Source organism: Cervus elaphus, chromosome 13, assembly GCF_910594005.1.
Source record: "Cervus elaphus chromosome 13, mCerEla1.1, whole genome shotgun sequence".
NCBI classification, from domain to species: domain Eukaryota; kingdom Metazoa; phylum Chordata; class Mammalia; order Artiodactyla; family Cervidae; genus Cervus; species Cervus elaphus.
This window is the reverse complement of record NC_057827.1, coordinates 23,328,127-23,343,174: the sequence shown is the minus strand read 5'-3', so window position 1 is coordinate 23,343,174 and position 15,048 is coordinate 23,328,127. Positions and strand designations below refer to the sequence as shown.

The window sequence follows — 15,048 nt, the reverse complement described above, 5'->3', positions numbered from 1 at the left end:
AGTCAGAAGGGAGGCACCTTGGGTCCAGGGGTCTGGGGAGGGGGAGCTGTGGTCCCCAACAGCCCCTGCTGAGTGGCCAGGGCCTCCCCCAGCCCTTTAGCACACACAGTTGATGGAGAAGACCCCCGGTGCCCAAGCCTCAGACCCTTCCCTTGCTCCCTGCCTGGCCTGGGCTGCCTCTCTCCCGGGGCAGTGACCAGAGGCTCCCTCCTCAGCCAGAGCCTCCTCCAGGCAAGGTGACTCCAGCTGATGCACCCCAGACTGTGTCCTTAGCCGCATCCAGAACACAGCCCAGGGCACAGATGTTCCCATTCTCTGGCCAGCTTCTTGGAAAAATCACAGAATCAGCCTTCCTAGTCTACCTTTAAGTGGAGAGAGAAGGGACTCTGCTCTCAGGCAGCCCCAGGCACCTACCTGGGAGCCAGGCATCGACAGCCAATCCGTGTGATCCTTGTCTATGTCAGTGTCTCCGGTGGAAAAGTCTCTAGAAAGACTGATGGGCCGAGGAGATTCAGGCCAGGCTCCAATCAGTCCCTCTCTAGTGTCTGGATCCCCTCTGTCATGTTCTAACTGGCTTGCCAACAGGAAGTGGTTTGGCTGGGATGGGAACTCAGCCACAGGACCTCTGGGTGGAGCACTAGAGCCAGACCAGGACACACTGGAGCCAGGAGATGAATCCTGGACCCAAGAGAAGAGGGAAGGGGCTCAGCATTTACTGAGGTTCTCTTACCTGCTGGGGCTTCCTTGGTGGCTCAGATAGTAAAGAATCTGCCTTTAATGCAGGAGACCTGCATTTGATTCCTGTTTGATCCCTGTTTGGGAAGATCTTCTGGAGAAGGAAGTGGCTACCCACACTAGTATTCTTGCCTGGACAATTCTATGGACAGAGGGAGCCTGGGGTGCTACAGTCTGTGGGGTCGCAGCGTCAAACACGACTGAGCAATTAACGCTTTTTTCCCCCTGCTTATTACTTGCTGAGCTTTGCAGGGAGACAGACCTGTATTCAAATCTGGGCTCTGACAGGGAGTAACTGTGTGAACTTCAGCAAAAAACATGACACACTCTCTGAGCCTCAGTCTCATCATCTGTACAATGGGGATGACAATAATAATATCCCTGAAGATGAATGAAATGGAGGTGATGTCACCAAGTCAGTCTGTTGGTGCTGGAAAAAATATTGGCCACTCTCTCCCTTTGGGTCTAAGGTACAAATCAAACCAAGGCAGATTTTAAGGTTCTAAACCCACAAGACTAGGTTCAAATCCCAGCTCTGCCACCTAAACCTGTGTGATCTTGACCAGCTGACACCTCTGTGCCTGTGAAAATGGGAACAGTGAGTGCATAGTTCAGGGGCTGCTGGGAGGAACAAATGAATCACAGCAGAGCTCGACCTGCAGTGAGCACAACATATACGACCTCACGTAACTGCTGTGTCCACAGCAGCCCCGCTGCAGCCCAGTCCTCAGGCCCCTTTCTCAGCCAACAGAACCTGTGAGCTGTCATCTGAGGTCTCTTCTGGAGCCAGGCTGGGCTGGTGAGGGTTTGTCCAGTTGCTCTTCTCTGGGTCTGCTTCTGACCAGGGATGGAGAAGTGGTGGAAATGGGGGAGCTTAGTTCAAGCCCATCCCCTCACCCCCGACTCCAACCAGTATCTGTTCCCATAAATCTCTCCAGTGCTTTGCCTGGAAGGAAGGTGAGCTTGCTCAGGGAACAAAGTTCCCCAAAACTACCCATCTTGGCCACCAAGCTGCTCATGGGGTAGGGGGTCCCTCACCCCATGACACTTGTCTGTGTCATGCAGTGACACAGACAAGGGCCTCCTCCCCTTCTACATAGACCCTGACCAGCCTTAGGGCCAATGATACCCTCTCAGCACTACTGTCAAGGGAAGTCACTTCCCTGGTCTCCACTATAGACCCCCTGCCCCTGGGCTCCTGGCTGCCCACTGCTGTCTGCAGCATGCCATCCCTCAGGTCATCTGGTGACCGCAGTGGTCCAAGTCCATGCTGAGCCGGGGCCAGCTGCCCATCAGCCCAGACCACTGTCCCTAGTAACACTCCTATTGCTAGAGTGAGACCACTCCTTATGCAAAACCCTTAAAAGAAAGCCTGCTGTTCTTTCTGCTACATCAGCTAGGAAATGCTTCTGGAATATTCTGTTCCTGGGCCTTGTCAGAGGCTGGCAGGATCCCAGAACCCTCCATCATCTCTCTGACCCTGTGACCCTCTCCCACAGGGTCTTGGCTCCCCAGTTTTCTACTCCCTCATCACATGAATTCAAATCCAGCTTTGTTCATGTGTCAACCAGAATGCTTAAATATAGGCACCTAAGGACCTTATCTTCTAGTATCTTAAAGCAAATAGGATGACTCAGCCACAAGCCCCATTAGTAGGAAGCTGTTACTTTTGTATTGAAAGAAGTCTGATATGTTATGAGTATATTATTATGGGGTATGATAAAAAAAAGAATGCAATATCCCACATTTACTTTCATGTAAAACATGAGGCTTCAATGATAAACACTAGAATATAGATCCACAAAGTAGAGGTATCTTCTTCTTTTTTCACTGATGCTTTCCCAGTGCTGAGAAGAAGGCCTGGTACATTGCAGGAGTTTATTGAATAAGTATTAACAGGAGCTTACGACCTCAGGCTCCTTCCTGCTTGGACCTCTGGACCAGGATACATTCCATCCCTTCTGCCTTTAGGGGAAATGTTTGAGAATCAGTGATTCCTCTGTTATCTCATTTAATTCTCCCAACTTCTCCATGGCTTTGTATGATGAAGTCTCCAGGGAGAGTAACAATTGAGAACCTGAACTCCCCCTGCCCCCACCTCATATTTGAGGATGTCCCCATCCTGTGAATCTTGATGAGAAACTGCACCTCACCCTCAATAAGAAACTCAAAAGGTCAGGTAAATATTTGACCTGTCCCCATGTGAAGTCTGGACATACACCTTAAGAGCAGGTGATACACAGACACAGGTCAGATCAGAATTCCTTCTGCTGGGGCCTGCAGCAGCATGCAGTGTCTGCTGCCAGTGGCCACCGTGCCTGGACCAGCTGCTTTGCCTGTGCCCCGGCTGCCCAGCACCCCTCCTTCCTGGTCTCAGCCTGCTCTCAGACCCGTCTCTCCCTAATAATTCCCTAGCAGCCTTCTAGTACAGTCGTTCTCTGCCTAAGTTTCTAGAGGTGTTTTCTGCAGGATGCAATCAAGAATCTTCACCTTTAAAAATATGGTGCTATTAGTAAAGCTATTATCCTTTAATAAAAAATAAACAAATTTTTTTAAAAACCTGGTGCTTTTGTCTCCATTTTCTGGATGGGGAAACTGAGGCTCAGAGTGACACTGACTGAACACAGGACTACTATGTTCCGGCTGAGCTCTGGTCTCCCTTCCGGGTTGGGGCGTGTGTAGACATGTAGCAGGAAAGGCCCTGAGATGACCAAGAGGAACTAGAAGTAATTCTCAGTGACTGGAGGGAGGGAGGCGATGAAGCTAGAGAGGTAGAATGGGGTGTGAACCTACAGGGCTTTGGAGGTGACATTGTGCAGTTTGAGGGAGCAAAGAAAAGCCTTCAAAGGTGCCTTAGTTTGAGTTGAGCCCAAGCCGACTTTGCGGGAAAGAATGGAAATAGAGGCAGCAGGGAGAAGCCTGTGAGAGGAGCCCAGGCGAGAGGGCTGGATGGGTCCGGACCAGGACCAGGTGGATGCTCTAGAGAGGAGGGAGAGAAAGAGAGAGAGAGAGAGTGTGTGTGTGTGTGTGTGTGTGTATGCGTGTGCGCGTGCATGTGTGTGAGTGTGTGTGTGAGTGTGCTGTGTGTGTGTCTGTGTGTGTGTGCTGTGTGTATATCTGTGTGTCTGTGTGTGCGTGTGTGTGTCTGTGTGTGCTGTGTGTCTGTGTGTGTGTGTGTCTGTGTGTGTGTGTGCGCGTGTGTGTCTGTGTGTGTCTGTGTGTGAGTGTGTGCGTGTGTGTGAGTCTGTGTGTGTGTTTGTCTGTGTCCATGTGTGTGTGTGTGTCTGAGTGTGTGTGTGTGCATGTGTGTGTTTGTCTGTGTCCGTGTGTGTCTGTGTGCGCGTGTGCGTGTCTGTGTGTGTGTGCGCGCTGTGTGGATTCACTGTATTTTGTGAAGAGCACCTGTGAAGGTAATGCCATCGACTGAGATGGGAAAGACAATGAAGGGTCTGTGTGTGTCAGAGGTAGGGGGGTTCAGGAGATGGGACCGGACATGGTGAGTGTGAGGTGTCCTGAGACATCCAGAGGGAGTGATCAGGAGGCAGTTACATATGATTCGGGGTCTCTGTGGAGATCAGCTCTGAAAGCCAGAATTGGGGAGTTATCATCATACAAACAATTCACTGCATTCAGTATCTTCTTAAATGTCACATCCATAGAGTGGCCTGACCTCCACCCACCTAAAATAGCAGGCTTTCTCACCCCTACATTCCAATAACTCTCTTTTCCACCTGTTTTCCCTTTATCATAGTATTTATGACCCACTGACCTGATATTGTATATTGGTTCTCAGATTTTCCATCTTGTGTCCTAGAGGATAAGCTCCATGAGGGAGAACTGCTGGTTATCTTCTCCGCTCTCTGTCCAGTGTCTGGAAAACTGCCTGGCACACACTTGGTGCACAAGCGTATTTGTCAACTGAGGGGAATCTTAAAGCCATCGGACTGGATGAGGACGAGAAGGTGCCCGAGAAGAGGTGGTGTAGACCCAAGTCCTGAGGATCTGAGACCCTCAGACGATGGGAGAGGAGGAGGAGGCTGAGAAAGAGAGAGGAGAGGCTGAGCAGCAGGAAAACCAAGAGCAGGAGTCAAAATCCTGACTGGAGTGTGTTCAAGAGAATGAGAGGAGTTGGGTTTGTGGTGAGGGCTCACCAGAGAAGGGCTCCTGACGCAGGTGAGTTGTGCTGAGAGAACTGATGATGAGAAGGTACATGCATATTGAGTTGCCCTCATGGTGCTCACTGGTGACCTGGTGAGAACAGTTTCCATGGAGACATGGGAACAGAAGGCACAGAGGGGCTTAGAGCCAATGAGAGGGGGAAAGATGGAGAGGTGGGTGTAGACCGTGTTTATGAAGCTTGTGGAGAAAGCGTGCAAAGGAGAGTAGCTCGGCAGGTGTAAGGTTGGGGATTTTGTTTTAAACTGTGAGACACTACTGTACGGCTTGCAGACACTAGATATGGCTTGCAGATACTTGGTGTTGATGAATATGGGTTAAATTTCATTTTCAAGTGCTGGCGCTGAAACCAAGGACTCTTGACTGCTTGACTCTCATTCTCCCGTTGGCTTGGGATACTTTCCTCTCCGATCCAGGAATGGGATTTGTGCTGCGACAGAAGAAGAGATTTGATCTGTCAGTTCTCCTACACGATGAGGAATTCCCAAGCATCTTTTCCTCTGATATGAATTCAAGTCCCAGACCGACCACTTAATCCCTGTATGACTTTGGCCAAGTTACTCAATTGCCTTGAACCTCAGCTTCCACATCTTACAGTGAGCAGAGTAACAGTCCCTGCTGCACATGAGATCACACATGTGAAGTACCTAGAACGGTGCCTGGTGCCCAGAGAGCCCTGATAAAGGCCGGCCACCGTGTCACGGTCCTGGTGCTGCGCTGGGCTGTGTGACGGGCACTCGCTCAGGGAGGGAGAGGAGCTCTGTCAGGTGGGGGAGCTCAAGGAGGAAGGAAGCTGAGGTCAGACATGAGACCTCTTATTCCAGCATCGGGTAAGAAGGAATTCATCCCTCCATCTTTCCTTCCTTCCATCACCCCATCCATCTCCTCACTCACTGGCAGACACCAGGGCCTGTGGCAAGCTCTGGGAATAATGAGATCACAGTGGAGCAGCCCTGACCTCAGACTGGTCCAGCCTGCAAGGCAGCCTGTGGGATAAACAGCCCAAGCGCCCCACCTAGTGGCCAGTGATGACCAGACCGGCAGCCCCATCCAGCAACTTCCAAAGTTCATAAAAATCCTTAACAGGGAGAGAGGGCAGGAGAGGAACCCAGAGAGGTGTAGCTGGCCCTCCTGGCCCTCCCAGAACTGGTTTTCACAGGTGAGTGGTGCAGATGGAAGGTACAGCCAATATTTAGCAGTCTGAGTACAAAGTGCTGGAGTTTGGGGTCAGTAGGGCCTGGATTTGAATCTCCGGTGTCTAACTCACCTGGAGCCCCTCATCCCTGCGCTGGGCTGTTAGGAATCGTCCTGCAGAGCTGTGCCCCCTCTCTGCATGAACACGCAGCCCAGGGAGATGGCATGGGCGAGGCTGGATGGAGTCAGAGGTCCCCCGGGTGGTGCTCAGCCCTTAGGCTAGAGGCTCATCCGTGGCTGCACAGCACAGTCGCCTACTGTGGACAGTGCTTCTCAAACTGTGGCCCCCAGACCAGCAGCCATACAACAAGGGAAACTTGTTGGGAATGCAGATTCCTAGGTTCCCCCACCCCCAACATGCTGAGTCAGAAACTCTGGACGGGGCCCAGCAGCCCCCAGGTGATGCTGAACTGGGTGCAGTGAGAGAACGCTGTGCTCAGGTACCAGGGGACGCTGAGAAGGCACTTTATGTGATTTGAGTGTCTTACGCATCAAAATCACCTCTGGAGGTGAAAATACTAACAGGGATCTGCCCCACCCGCACTGCCCCACTCCTCCCCACCCCCCAGCAAGGGATTCTGATTCACTGGAGCTGAACCCAGGCAGAGATTAAAATAGCAACTCTGCACCTGATTCTAAGGCACAGTCACCACTCTGGTTTGGACCCTCCATACCTTGTGCTTCCCTGGTAGCAGCATTGGTGAAGAATCCGCCTACATTGCAGGAGACCCAGGTTCCATCCCTGGGTGGGGAAGATTCCCTGGAGAAGGAAATGACAACCCACTCCAGTATTCTTGCCTGGAAAGTCCCATGGACAGAAAAACTTGGTGGGCTACAGTCCATGGAGTCGCCAAGAGTCGAACACAACTTAGCGACTAAGCCACCACCACTGCATACCAGACCCAGGCCCCTCCTTCACAGCCAGGCCCTGTGGCTAGCTCCTAATCCAGAGATTGTGCAGAGAACAATCACCAGGCATTGAATTTGGTGGCTGCCCCATCTGTGACAATCATGGTGCTGGACACAAGAATCCTGTGAAATGTTAGAATTCCCTGCTTTACAGACGGAGAACGCGAGGCACAGAGAAGTTAAGTAACTTCCCATAGATCATCCCGCTACCCCATGGCAGAACATAGATTCCAACCTAGTACCCTCAGGCTCCAGAGTCCACCACCTTTGATGAATTTGTTTTACAAATAAGAGGTAAGAATTGCTGAAGGTCACCTGCGGGGCACCCATCAAATCTGTATCTTTTTTTTTTTTTTTAACTTGACGTAGAATTTTTTAGTTTTATTTTTATGTATTTTTTAATTGGGGGCAGAGTTGCTTTACAATTTTGAATTAGCTTTTGCTGTACAGTGAAGTGAATCAGCTACAGGTATACATGTATCTTCTCCATCTTGGACATCCCTCCCACCTACTGACCATCCCCATTCCATACCTTTGCCTGGAAGCTCCCAGTTCTGTGGCACCAATTTCAAGATGGGCCGAATGGACCCTTCAGCGAGATGTCACACCCACAATTAATTCCACTCTTCTGGGCATAAGTACACCTGAAAAAGAGAGGTGGCGCTGAGGCAGGGATAATAATTAAATCACAAGGGCTTCTTAGACCCACAGGATTCAAGATGTTAAAAAACAAAAAATTGTTACTTGTCCTCGTGTTGCCTCATGTATTTGTCATCCTCTCTTGGCGGGGATTCCCATAAGGAAAAGCATTTCCAAGGCAATCTTTAACCAGACTTTAAGCTATTGTCCTTTGCATTCTTTCTCCACGAGCATCCTGAACATGATCTACACCCCCTCTCCGTCTTCCCTCCTCTCACTCTTTCTAACCCCCACCCTGCCCTCTGTTCCCACCTCTCCATGGAAACCATTCTCACCAGGTCACAAGTGAGCACCATGTTGGCAACTAATTCTCATAATGAGGCCTCTACCCACAGGTCACCTGCATAGGAACACTTCTCTGCAGTGATGATCCTCCTGCTGCTCAGCCTCTCCTCCCTCCTTTGCTAACTCCTCCTCCTCCTCTCCCATCATCTGAGGGTCTCAGGTCCTCAGGACTTGAGCCTGGGCCACTTCTCTGCGTGCCTTCTCATGCTCATCCGGTCTGATGACTTTAAGTCAACAAATATTCTTGTGCTCCGAGTGTGTCCCAGGCACTGATCTAGTCACTGGACAGAGAGCAGAGAAGAAAGCCAGTAGTTCTGTCTCCATGGAGCTTACACTCTAGTACAGGATATGGAAAATGTGCACATCAACATATATCATTTGGTGATAAATGCCATGAAAAGGGAGAAACAGGTGAAGAGAGAGTTATTGGAATGGGGGAAGGCGGGGTGGCAAGATTGCTATTTTAGGCGAATGGAGGTCAGGTTGCGCTATGGATGTGACATTTAGGAAGATACTGAATGCAGTGAACAGACCATATGATGACAACTCTCCAATCCCTGCCTGTGGAGCTGATCTCTACAGAGACCCTGAATCCTATGCAACTACCTCCTGATATCTCCCTCTGAATGTCTCAGGACACCCCACATTCAACATGTCCAGTCCTCCCTCTTGAATCCTCCACCCCAACACTTATGGACCCTTCCTCATCTATCCCATTCTGTCAATGACAGAAACTTCACAGGTGCTCTTTACAAAATACTTGTGTATCCACTTACTCTAGAGTTGCCGCTGGGTCTCGATCTGTCCACCCTATCACCTGCACTCTTGCCATAGTTTCTTTTTATTTAGTTAGTTAGTTATTTTTATTTTTGGCAGCATTAGGTCTTAGTTGCAGTACGTGGGATCTTAGTTGCAGTATGCAGGCTTAGTTGCCCTGTGGCATGTGGGCTCTTAGTCCCCAAACCAGGGATCAAACTCATTTCCCCTGTGTTAGAAGGCAGATTCTTAACCACCGGACCACCAGAAAGGGCCCCTGCCATAAGCTTCATTGCTTCCTCTGTTTCCATCCTTTCCTCAAAGTCTGGTTTGGAATAAAGTCAAACTAAGGTACTTTGATGGAGAAGGCAATGGCACCCCACTCCAGTACTCTTGCCTGGAAAATCCCATGGATTGAGGAACCTGGTAGGCTGCGGTCCATGGGGTGGTGAAGAGTCGGACACGACTGAGCGATTTCACTTTCACTTTTCACTTTCATGCATTGGAGAAGGAAATGGCAACCCACTCCAGTGTTCTTGCCTGGGGAATCCCAGGGACGGCGGAGCCTGGTGGGCTGCCGTCTATGGGGTCGCACAGAGTCGGACACGACTGAAGCGACTTAGCAGCAGCAGCAGCAAGATACTTTGAAGGCTCCTCTTTGCTCCCTTAGAATGAAACACCAACTCCAGAACATCAGCTGCCAAGCCTTTCAAGCCCAGACCCCTTTCTACTTTTCCTGCCTCTTCAACTCCCTCCCTCCAGCCACTGAGAACGTCTTCCAGTTCCTCTGGGTCATCTCAGGGCCTTTCCCCTGGCATGTCTCCACACCCCCAGCCCTGAACGGAGACCAGAGCTCAGCCTGGCACACAGAAGTCCTGTACTCAGTCTATGCCACTCTAAGCCTCAGTTTCCTCATCCAGAAAATGCAGGTAATTGCGGGGAGCGGCTTGAAAGAGCTGACTCTAGGAGCTGCCTTGATTGATTATCAAGGGTCTGTTCGCAGACATAGCTCTCTGTCCCGCCACCTCTCTGGAATTTACTATCCAAGTTAACTCCTAACAGAACATTAGTAAGCCTTGAATGCACACAAGATGCAGATAGATAGCTTTGCACGACTGCCCTTAAGATAAGCAGGATGCCTTTTCTTATCCCTTGGTGCCTTGAGAGAGCTCTGGTGATTGTTATCTTAAAGATGATGTACATGGGGAAGAATTTTCTTTGGGATGCCTCTCTTCTTGGTTTAGTATATATGTAACCCTGAGAAATAAAGAATCATCGTTGACTGCAGCGATCCTCTCGACCCCATCTGTTCTGTGTCTTTATTTCTTAGCCTAAAGGAACGCGTCGTGTTGCTCGCTGAAATCTTCCGGCTGGCCCGGCAGGTAATAGCTCCTGCTTTTAGATGTGATGGCGTTTGATCACACCTTGCAGAGAACATCTCTGACAACTTAAGCAGAGAACAACTGTACTAGAAGGATGTTGGGTAGCTTGGAGAACTACTAAGGAGGGAGGAGTCTCAGAGGAGACTCAGACCAGGAAGGAGGGTGCTGGACAGCCAGGGCACATCCAAGGACAGCTGGTCCAGGCACCGTGGCCATTGGAAGCACACACTGGCTCCTGAAGGAATTCTGATCTGACCTGAGGGCTATATGTCACCTCTTCCTCAGGTGTGTGTCCAGGCCCCCCTTGTGGGGTAGGTCAACGATTTATCTGGACTTTTAAGTTTCTTATAACTTTCCCCCCAAGTCTCACACAATAGAAACATCCTCAAATATAATGATGAATTCCGGTCCTCAGCGGAGGACCTCCATGGAGATGTCCATCACACAAGGCCAGGGGTTGTTAGCAGGATTCAATGAGATAAAACATGACTCAGTGATTCTCAACATTTCTCAAAAATTTCCCAGGAAGGCAATAGAGGCCAGTCAGGAGGTCCAGTCTGGACCATGAGGCTGTAGGCTCGTGTTATATTCATTCAGCAAACACTTTCCATGTGCCTGCCCCACGAGGCAGTTACTGACATAAAAGTTATAAGAGGTATCACATACAGTGCTCATTGCACGACAGGTCCTACTCTGGATTCATTTGTTCCTCCCAGAATCCCTGAACTATGTCCTCACTGTTCTCCTTTTCACAGGCACAACGAGGTCAGCTGGCCCAAGATCACACAGGTAGTAAGTGGTAGAACTGGGATTTGAACCCAGGCACTTGGGTTTAGGATCTTAACCTCTGATTAGCATTGACATTGTATCATATATCCAATAAACATAGAGAAGCCAACATTTTCTCAGCAGCAGCAGACTGACAAAGTGACTTATTACCTCCACATCGTTTCCTCGTCAGGGATATCACTGTTGTCATCTCTATTTTCTAGATGATGAGACTGACTCTCAGAGAGGACATATACTCAAGGTCAACAGTTACTCCCTCTCAGAGCCTGAATTTGAATACAGGTCTGTCTCCCTGCAAAGTACAGCAGGTAATAGAACCTCAGTAAATGCTGAGCCCCTTCCCTCTTCTCTCAGATCCAGAAATCATCTCCTGGCTCCTGTCTGTCCTGGTCTAACCGCAATGCCCCACCCAGAGGTCCAGCAGTAGATCCCTCATATCAGCCAGATGGCTTCCTGTTGACAACGCAGTCAGAAAACGCCAGAGAGTGTGGAGAACTTAGACAGGAGCTGATGATGCCTGACCGTCTTCTCCTCTCTAAGCTGAGTCCCTACAGGCACCTTCAGACGGGAGCCAGACACACAGACAAAGGGCCGTGTTGATGGCCTCCTCGCTGGGTCGTGAGGCAGATAGCCAGGTGTCTGAGACTGCAGGAGGGGATGGTCCCACTTCTCTCCACTCAGAGGAGGACTGAGGAAGGCCACCACTGTGATTTCTCCAGGAAGCTGGTCCAGAGCCAGAGGATGGGAACATCTGTACCCCGGGCTCTGTTCTGGCTGTGGCTCAGGCCACAGTCTGGAGTCACCCTGCGGGGAGGAGGCTCTGGCTGAGGAGGGAGCCTCTGGCCACTGCCTCAGGAGACCAGGAGCCCAGGCCAGGCAGGGAGCAAGGGAAGGGCCTGAGGCTTGGGCACTGGGGGGGCTTCTCCGTCAACTGTGTGTGCTAAAGGGCTGGGGGAGGCCCTGACCATCCAGAGTAGACACCTGGACCCAAGGTGCCTCCCTTCCCTCCACTCTTGGAGACAGGCCTTATGGGGGCATCTCTCAGCTCCTCCCCCAGCCTGTCCATCAAGGCTGCAGGGAATATGGAGACCATTGGCTAACCATCCCTCCTCTGACCCTTCTTGTCCACTTGGTATATTTTCAAACATAAAGCTTCTTTTTTTAAGAGTGTAATATATTTTCATAGTTCAAAGTCAAAATGCTCCAAAAAGTCACACACTGAGAAACTGTACTCCTACCTATGGCTCAATCCACTCTTTCCTCAGCTCCCCTTCCCCACCAGGGCAGACAATCCCTCCACTGGACTCCAGAGAGTCCTTCCTGGGCTTCTTGATGCAAATAAAACAAATATAGATATATTTCTTTTTATTTCCACTACTATTATTACTTAAAAGCAACTTCATATTCATCAGTCTACATCTTACTGTGTTTACTAAATATATCCTGGAGATATCTCCATTTCATTACTTGACAGCATCTTCATATTTCCAGCTGTATAGTATTCCCTCTGGTGGCTAACACCATGGTCTATTAACACATATCCTAAAGAAAAGCATGTGAGTTATTTTAAAACTATCCAATCTTATTTTCAAATGAGATCTTGAGTTGGAGCATGATTCAGGCCAGGCTACTCTGGTTAGGAAAAGAGGTGGGTGAGGCCATTAATTGACTTGCAATTAATGGCCACCACCTAAACAGAAACCTAGGGCTCCTAAGGGAAAAATTCAAAATCCACAATTTTAGCACAATCTGCTCCTTTAATGAATGTGAAACTGACACTCAGATCAGGGACAAGACTCATCTGTGGTTATAAGCTATGCTATGGCAGAATTGACAGAGAAGGCAATGGAAACCCACTCCAGTATTCTTGCCTGGAGAATCCCAGGGACGGGGGAGCCTGGTGAGCTACCATCTATGCGGTCACACAGAGTCAGACATGACTGAAGCGACTTAGCAGCAGCAGCAACATGGCAGAATTGGAGCTAGAAACCAAATCTCTTGGGCTCTGCTCACCATATGAATCACGGTTCATTCCCAGGGAAATCAGACCAGGGATGGGGGGGCCACTTGACTGGAATCAAGACCAGGCAGAACTTTGGATACAACCGTGGATACTGGATCTGTCTCTCTCTCTGGTTTCCATTTCCTCCTTCACTACTTGGGATCAGTCCCTTTGTTCTCCCAGAAGAAAGAACATTGTGTTCCGTAGAGGAAACACGAACTCCCCAATTAGGCCAATAGCATATTCAAGCTGCTGAGCTGGACTCTGAAGAAGTGGAAAGCCAAGAATGTGCAGGAATAAGTGAGTCTGGGACACCTCAAACTGTAGGGGCTCCTGGAAGAAGTTTGGTTTTTGTCAAGAATCACTGGAGAGTTGGACCCCGGGGAAGTGACTGAGGAAACTCGTGTTATGAAAGACGTGTCCACCACCAAGCAGAGGTCGTGGGGGAGAAGGGTCTGTGTAATCAGGAAGTGACTAATAAACAGGACCCAGCAGCCAAGAGGGAACAAGCAGAGAGGGTGGACAGAGGGGAGGGAGCCGGCTTCCATCTCCACGTCTGAGTCTCCAAGACTGGCAAGTCCAGGGGCCCCGGAAAGAGGGGGACTGGGAGGGACGAAGGGTCTCTGGCACCCCTCCCCCATCTAGCAGATGAGGAAACTGACTCAGCAGCAGTGAGTGCCCTCCTCAAGGGGATGGGGCAGGTCTTTGCAGAATGAGGGTGGACGGGGCAGACTCCCAGCCTGGAGGATGCTGCTGCCACACTTGTCACAAGCAGCATGGGGCCGTGGACAGACAGCTGGTCTGGGGACAGGACACCTGGGTCCTGACTCTGACTCTGCCACACACAGGGTGAATCTGGACAAGTCCTGCCCACCCTGGGGTCCAGCTGCTCCTCCTCTATGATGAGAGGGTTGAATTAAGTGGAGGAACTTTACACTCTCTTTTGCGTTCTACAGTGAGGGGCCTGGACCAGCCTTGGAATTGTGACAAATGACCCTCAACGCCCAACAGGAGGGATGAAGCAGCAGCCCTCTGGAACCACAAGGCTTGGACAGTGAACCCACCCTGTGCAAATCTTTGCTAAAGCACAGAGGCATCTCCATCCTTCCCTCACTGGGAAGTGAGGTCCCAGGGCTGTGTTCAGTTTGGTTCAGGAAAATAGCAGAATATGACATTCCTGTCCCCAGAATTGGGGAAGTCAATGCATACTTGTTTTGTGGATAAAAAGATTAATCAATAGTCAATATAAGAAAGAAATGGAAAATTTTATTGGAATCAACCTGAGGAGTATAACTGGGGAGACAGTCTCTCAGGAAGCTCTGAGTACTGTTCTGAAGAGGTAAGGAGGGGGCCCAGATGTGTGTGACAAGGGGCACACAACTTGGTACAGGTTACTGCGCTTTAGGAGGAATGGATATCTTAGTTAATGGTTTTAGTGCTTTTCTAAGTTTGGGAAGATGCAAGAAACAGTTCATAAAAAATTCTCATGAAAATATCTAACTATCTGAGGTCTGGCTCTGCCAGTTTTCTCAGAGCCAAGTGCTTTATCCTGATTTTCGCTCTGAGTTCCTTTCAGGGTGAACTGTAAGTCAGTGACTCCAGGGGCTAATAACTTGATTCTTGTAGGACTGAGTGGTGGGAAACGTTGTTTATCGCACAGTCCTCTCCATTTGTGCTTAGTCGCTCAGTCTTGTCTGACTCTTTGTGACTCCATGGACTGTAGCCCACCAGGCTCCTTTGTCCATGGGGATTCTCCAGGCAATATTGGAGTGGGTTGCCATACCCTCCTCCAGAGGATCTTCCCAACCCAGGGATCAAATCCAGTCTCCTGCATTGCAGGCGGATTCTTTACCATCTGAGCCACCAGGAAGCCCTCTCCATTTGTTTCTGTCTTAATTTCAACCAAGGCTTGGGAGGCATCTTTGACCATTTTGTCTCAGAGTGCTAGGAATGCTCATTTCCAGGTCAGGTGAGGATTTCTTTGATGGATCACTCAAATGCTATTACTTATCTAGTCCTGGGAACAGTAGCCAAAGGCCTATGGACCACCTGTCTTACTAGTCTGTTTCTGAGAAATCGTCCCTCCTATTGCTTCTTTCCATATCTAGAGTCATACTATTA

General features: G+C 49.8%; 2 protein-coding genes across 4 annotated transcripts in view; both read left to right on the top strand.

Moving 5' to 3' along the window:
* The window catches only part of LOC122706593 (myeloid-associated differentiation marker-like), a 74,459-nt gene that overhangs the window by 18,652 nt on the left and 40,759 nt on the right, over positions 1-15,048 (top strand). The gene's annotated exons all lie outside the window — the stretch shown is intronic.
* Positions 1-15,048, top strand: part of LOC122706591 (myeloid-associated differentiation marker-like) — a 38,602-nt gene that overhangs the window by 5,136 nt on the left and 18,418 nt on the right. The gene's annotated exons all lie outside the window — the stretch shown is intronic.